The following is a 7,487-nucleotide window of genomic DNA, read 5'->3' on the forward strand; positions in this document are numbered from 1 at the left end:
GGGCCACTAAGGGTTCTTTCAACAAAGCCTTAGAAGAACTTCTTTTAGTTCCCTACAAAGCCATGTGTGAATGAGAGATTAACGTGTGAAGAACCTTTAAAAATTTAAGGAACCTTCACAGAATGTATGTATATCACTGCTGTTGGAAGAAAAACTCTATTTTTTGACATAATTTTAAAAATCCTGTTGTTCCTTTCATTGTGTTTAAATTTCATGATGAATGGACCAAAAGAAACGGCCCAAAATGACTTGGAAAGATGTCTGGTTCCATGGAATTACATTAAAAGCAAAGTAGGTTTTTTCCTTCTCCTGTACAGTTTCCATTTTGGAGATACCAGTTTTTCTTCTGACAACAGTGACTTGCTTTTGGGTTATTCTACCAATTTTACATTATTTGGAGTATCTTTAAATATTAGAACAGGTTCTTCACATTCACAAAAATTGGTTCTCTAAAGAACCATCCACTGAACCAAAAGTGGTTCCTCTATAGCATTATGTGAAGAACCCTTTTTGGCACCTTTATTTTTAAGATTGCATTCCACAAAGTGTTCTTTGAGTCATGTAACAGAAAAGCCATTTTGGTTCTCTAAAGACCCATGCTTGAATAAGAGATTTGAGTGTGAAGAACCTTTAAAAAGTTTGAAGAAGCCTCACAGAATGTAAATATATACTGTTGGGTTATTCCACAATGTTCACATTATTATGAGGATCTTTAAACACTAGAAAGGTTCTTCACACTCACAACGAGGCTCTGTAAAGATCCATACACTGAACCAAAAGTGGTTCCTCTATAGCATCATGTAAAGAACCCCTTTTTGGCACCTTTAATTTTAAGAGTGCATTCCACAAAATAGAAGAACCATTTTAGTTCTTGAAGAACCAATAATGCCAGTTTAGGGGTATTTCCTTACATTGTGTGATGGTTCTTTCAACTTTACAAATGTTCTTTACACTCACAAAAATAGGGTTATGTGAGTGATTTCATACACAATCTCTTCTGGTTCTCTAAAGAACCATGTTTGGATAAGATCTTTGAGTATGAAGAAGCTTTAAAACCAGTTGAAGAACCATCCCGTGATGTAATTCCAATTTTACTAGAAACATTTTCATGATGTGAAAGTTCTTCATGCACTAAAAAGGTTCTTTTCACTCACAAAAAGAACCATCCACTGAAACAAAAGCAGTTCTTCTATTGCATTGTGTAAAGAACCCCCTTTGGCACTTTTATTTTTGAGATTTTGCTTGTCACTGGGGGTTCCTTGAGATTAACATAACTAACAATACCAATTCAGGGGTTCTTCGTAAAACCTTTACACTGTGTGGACGTTCTTTAAACATGACAAATGTTCTTCACCCTGGATTAGATCTCAGTAATGGGGTTGCTCAGTCTGATTTCTAAGATCAGATTAAGAAAATCTGATTAGTAAATCTGATAAAGAGGCTGGATCTGAGCTCAGTAATGGGGTTTTTCAGTGCTGTAAACTCTTACTCTGATTTCTTTCGTTCTCTCAGTCTGAGCATGTGTGGTCAAACGTCGCTGTTGGCTGGATATTTTTGGTTGGTGGATTCTCAGTCCAGCAGCGACACTGAGGCGTTTAAAAACTCCAGCAGCACTGCTGTGTCTGATCCACTCAGACCAGCGCAACACACACTAAACACCACCACCACGTCAGTGTTACTGCAGTGCTGAGAATGATCCACCACCCAAATAATACCTGCTTTGTCAGGGTCCATGGGGGTCCTGACCACTGAAGAACAGGGTAAAAGGGGCTAACAAAGTATCAGAGAAACAGATGGACTACAGTCTGTAACTGTAGAGCTGTCGTTGAAAACCTTGTATCTTTAAAATTCTAACTTTACAGAAGAAGGAAAAACCGACTCTACTTTTAGTGTAAGTCAATAGAACCAGACTTTTTCCACTTTTTCCCAAGTAATTTTGGGCTGTTACTTTTGGTCCATTCATGGTTAATTTTATGCACAATGTAAAAGACAACAGGTTTTCTCGTACCACGTAGATCCAGTTTGGCCATTTCTCAGTTTTTGACATAATTTAAAAAAAACCTGTTGTCCTTTGTGTAAATTCATGGACCAAAAGAATCGGCCTAAAATGACTTGGAAAAAAGGTAAATTATGTAAAGATTAAAGTATGTTTTTTCCTTCTCATGTAAAGTTACTATTTTGGACATACAACGTTTTAATCCGACAACAGCAACACACACACACACACACACACACACACACACAGTGTGTGTGTGTGTGTGTGTGTGTGTATGTGTGTGTGTGTACAGCGTTTACAGAAACAACTCCAATAGTCATTTCATGTTTCAGTTGGACACAAGTTTCTTCTAAGGTCAATATTTCACATCTTTCCCATAAATAAAGCAGGTAAAGATTTGAAAGCTGAACACAATCAGCTGTTAATGATCAATATTTTGATATTGATCATCTATAAGATCAGATGACTCACTGCTCCCTGTCTAGTCACTATGGGTTATGAAATTTCGTCTTTTCCCCTAAAACATCGGTCTTTATTCAGTATGAATCGTCTCCCACGGCTGAGTCCAGAGTGGGTCTCTGTGAGACTCTGAGCTCTGTTTAGGTCAGTAGCTGTCCATTTAAGGCCTGCGTGCTGCTCTTTGTAAGGAGGCAGTGCTGTGTCACCTGTGTCACAGTGCTGGAGTTTGGCAGTTTCTGCTTACACTTAGGTTAAGGTTGCCCTGTTTTGGGCTTTCTTTGAAAGGCAAATCACTTCCTGTGGGCTTGTTTCCATAGACCAGGGCTGCGTTCAGCCCTGACGAAACGTAGCAGACGTTTATTTAAACACAAACAGTGGCGCGTTGAACGCTCTGTTGTGTTACACAAGCGTTGCAACTATAGCAGCTGAGCTGCCACTCTTGGCAACCTTTTCAAAGAATTTGTGGAGCCTGATAAAATGGGTTTAAATACATGTTTAACATGTCAAAATATGTCTTCAGTAATCGTGTAGACTAAGCTGCAGCTGCCACATCTGCAGAGGACTTTATCAGAATCCATTGTACTCATAACCCTTTCGTGTAATAACGTTCTGTGACGGAGCTTTTAGGGGTGGACGCCCAGGTGAGGGCATGTTTTAAGATGGGAGAGCTGAAATTGTAAGACGTATATGCATGACATGAACAGTGACATCATGATGAATGATTTGTTTGATCATTTTCATCAAACAGAGTGGATCACGATGTATCATAACACCGCTCATAAATCACACATCAAACACACACTGGTTTCTCTGCTCTCTCCTTCACGGTGAACTTTATACAAGTGAGTTGAGGGACGTCCAATCGGATTGTTGATGTGTGGCTCAATAACTGATTGTGTCACATTCACAATCACACACTCGAACACACACCAGCAGGAGCTGCAGCAGTTTATAAAAATGAACCAAAGCAATAGACATCGCTATGTTTTTTTTTTACGATATTATGTAGCTTTCGGACTCAAAAAATGTCCTACAGCTCTGCATGCACTCTCCCTCAACTTGTGTGTTTTCGAGATGTGCCCCCATGGCAGCCAGCAGGGGGTGAGAGAGTCCATTCACCTCATTATAATAAAAATACATTGTTCATGTAAATAGTGTAGTCACTGCAGGTTTTAAGAATATACAAAAAAAACAGGCTCTAAAACAAGAAGATATAAAGATTTTTTATTGTTATTATTTTTAGAAGTTGCAGCTGATCAACTCTCAGCACCCCCACTCCCCCCATCCCTGTGGACGTCTGGTTCCTAGCACCACCACTGTGAACAATTCAGACTCAGTAAGTTTCTCTAGAACAGAACATTTCACCCCAAACCGCTCTGAACTAACTCGTTTACGTATTAACCGTCTAATTATGCAGAAATTTAGAAATATTTGGTGGAATTCCCCTTTAAGACTGAATGGCTATTTGGTAACAGTGACAGTTCATCTGACAGCACATCATCCGAGCATGATCTCTCCACCAGGAATTCGGAGAGAGGACAGGTCTGCAGGAATGTAAATTACATTTCCATCGGCTCCAGCATGAGCGGTCAGCCTCTGCCCAAATCTGTGAGTGTAAGAAAGTGCCACAGCACTGCTGTGGTTAATGGGGGGGGGGGGTCTCTCTCTGCTCAGCTGAAATTACCAAATGACTAACAGCTGTTCACTATTAAAGCTGCTCTCTTCAACTGCAAAGTGAGCACATAGCTGAGAGAGAGAGAGAAACCAAACCTGAAAAAACAGTCTGTCGGTCCCCAACAATTATACAGAGCGCTTTTCCATCGTCCCTGCAAACTTTCCATATGAATTCCAGTCCGATTCGGTCAGGAGCTGATTTCATCCAGACAGATCGCATGGAGACAGTGGAAAAACCATAAAAAACACAGCAGCAGATGAAAACTGCGTGCCTGTGGAATAATGGCATTCATATCATTGAGCCTCAGCACTCCGAGCTGAGCAGAACATACAGCACAAAAACTGATTCAGTTCAAGAGGAGCTTCAGTTTTTCAGATTAAAGATGGGTGAAAACTCACTAGGTGTTCATGCTCACCACAGACTTGCAGAGACATGCTATGTTTAATTACCCACATGTAAATAAAGGGCCCATATGATGGAAAACTGAATTTTATTCATTTTGAATTTCCGGGTCAAAGAGTCTATATGTGGAAAATTGATTCTAAGCTGCCAAAACATAATTCACTGTTTTTGTGATGTCACAAAAAACAACACATTTGCATGTGTCTGCCTATACAGCCTGCAGCAGTTTAGGTCCACCCATTCAGCCTGCAGCAGTTTAGCTCCACCCATTCAGCCTACAGCAGTTTAGCTCCGCCCATTCAGCCTGCAGCAGTTTAGCTCCACCCATTCAGCCTACAGCAGTTTAGCTCCGCCCATTCAGCCTATAGCAATTTACCTATGCATTATGCATTAAGCATAAAATACTTTTTCTATGAGACCCAATACAGGACAGCCAATCAGAACAGAGCTCATTTACATATATCAATCTTAAAGGCAGAGAACGAAAAACAGGAACAACCTGTTTAATTTTACACAATAAAGAGAGGCTAAATTAATTATGTAGAAATGAATTATACCTGTTTTTGGTATTAAAACCTCACAAACTTTGTAGTTGGACGTTCTAAGGGGGAAAAACTCGATATAAGAATATTCTAGAATTTGGTCTCTTCAGGTAAAGAGTGATCTACTCCTCAGTGACTTGTTCACAGTGGTTCATAATTCTCTGTTCTGCTTTACTGTTGATCACATCTCTCACTCACAAAAAGCACAAAAAGGATCCAAAAATAGAGGAATAGAGCCATGCAAACCTCTTTTCTAGGCTCCTTTCATCATATTTGATATATCATATCACATTTTATCTATTTATATATTCTTAAAGCAATCTCTTAGTGAGAAATCTTAGATATTGACTAGAATTAAGATGATTTTACTTGCCAAAATATAGTTTGTGCAGTGCAGCCATACAGAGTGAAGACAGTACTCAAATATTCCTGCCGTGCTGTTGAGGAAAACAGCGCCCTCTGTTGAGTAATGTTAGTGTAACACCTCAGAGTCCTCAGCGCAGTCTGATCAGCAGCACTTAAGCAGCCCTTATCATACATCAATACGATAGTGATCAGTAATGATCAGATTGGATATCTGGGAGAGGAGCTGCCCCTGTAAGTGATTTCCTGCTATGCGAAGAAAAGTAGGATCTGCTTCTGTACAAATACAGCTTTCTATACACACACACACACACACACACACACACACACAGACATATATATATATATAAAAGAAAAAAACATACTTCAGTTTTAGTCAATGGAACCAGACATTTTTATAAGTAATTTTGCATCATTTCCTCTAGTCCATTCCTCATTAAATGTACACACAGTATAAAGGACAGTACATACAAAGATTTCATCTGACAAAATTTATATATATATAAATATATATGTCACTGTTGTCAGAACAAAACTTGGTATCTCCAAAATGGTAACTTTACAGGAGAAGGAAAAAACCTACTTTACTTTTAATGTAAGTCAATGGAGCCAGAAAAGTTTATGAGCCATCCTGTGACGTTTCTTTTAGTTCACTGATCTAGAAAAATACACAGAACTTAAAGAACACCAGGTATTTTTAAATAATGTAAAAAAATGAAAAACAACAAAAGTGGAGATACGAGATTTCCCTCGACATCAGCAATACACACACACACAAACACACACACACACACACACACACACACACACACATATATATATATATATATATATATATAAATGGATTGGCGAAATGTCCAGGGTGTATCCTGCCTTACACCCGATGACTGCTGGGATATGCTCTAGCACCCCCCGCGACCCAGAGGGAGACACGGCTTAGAAAATATGTGTGTGTGTGTGTGCGTGTGTGTGTGTGTGTGTGTGTGTGTGTGTGTGTGTGTGTGTGTGTGTATATATATATATATATATATATATATATATATATAAACTGTTAGAAATAAAGGTTCTGTCTCTCAACGGTTCTATAGTGGTTTTAGGGTCTGACTGTGAAGCTTAAATCAGTTTTTCCAGGTGAAAAGTTGGTATTTGTACCTTTTCATAACGAATGTTTTAAAACAGAACAGTAGAATGAAAGCCTAGAGGCGAGGCGGGGTGCGTGGAGTCAGTACTGCTTAGAACAGATCAGTGGATTATGGTTCAGTTATGTTCCCTGACTAAATGCACTGAGATATACCCCTGAGGGTATATATATACCACCCCAGGGCGTATTTATTAAATACATTATGAAAATGATCAACAAATGTGTTTTTGTTCAATGTACTTTAGTGTTTTAAACATTTTGGAATGAAACAGTATATTTGAAATGTATCTCACATGTATATTAATATACATGCCCATATGGGAATAAATATGATTTTTTCTATTTGTTGAATGTAAGATTGGCTTTCAAAATAGTGGTATATATAAATCCATATAGAACACATTCTCCATCAGTCTGAAGGACCGTTTCACCATGAAGGGAACCCTGTAATGCTTCTTTGGGTGTTCATGGTTCTATATAGAACTCTTCTCTGTGCTAAAGAACCTCTTTTTTTAGTATGTATGAGGAAAGACAACACAGAAATGGTGAGTGAAACAATAAGCCTAATACAGACAGATGAAGCCAGGAGCCAATTAACTCTTCGAAAACTAAAAATGATTATAAACGTCCCCCCTTACTCAGATCAGAGTCTAAGCATAACAGGTTTAGTTTATTTGAGTGTGAGTCTCGTGATGGCAGGTGGAGGAGGCTGAACGAACCACATATCTCCAAAATGATCACTTAACAGGAGAAGGGAAAAACATACTTTACTCTTAATGTAAGTCAAAGGAACCAGACGTCTCTCCAGGTAATTTTAGGTCTTTTCTTTTATTCCATTCATCATGAAATTTACATACAATGTAAAGGGAAACAGGTTTTTTCAAATTATGTCAAAAACTGAAAAACGTC

The sequence above is a fragment of the Pygocentrus nattereri genome, chromosome 8 (genome assembly GCF_015220715.1).
Source record: "Pygocentrus nattereri isolate fPygNat1 chromosome 8, fPygNat1.pri, whole genome shotgun sequence".
In the NCBI taxonomy this organism is placed as follows: Eukaryota; Metazoa; Chordata; class Actinopteri; order Characiformes; family Serrasalmidae; genus Pygocentrus; species Pygocentrus nattereri.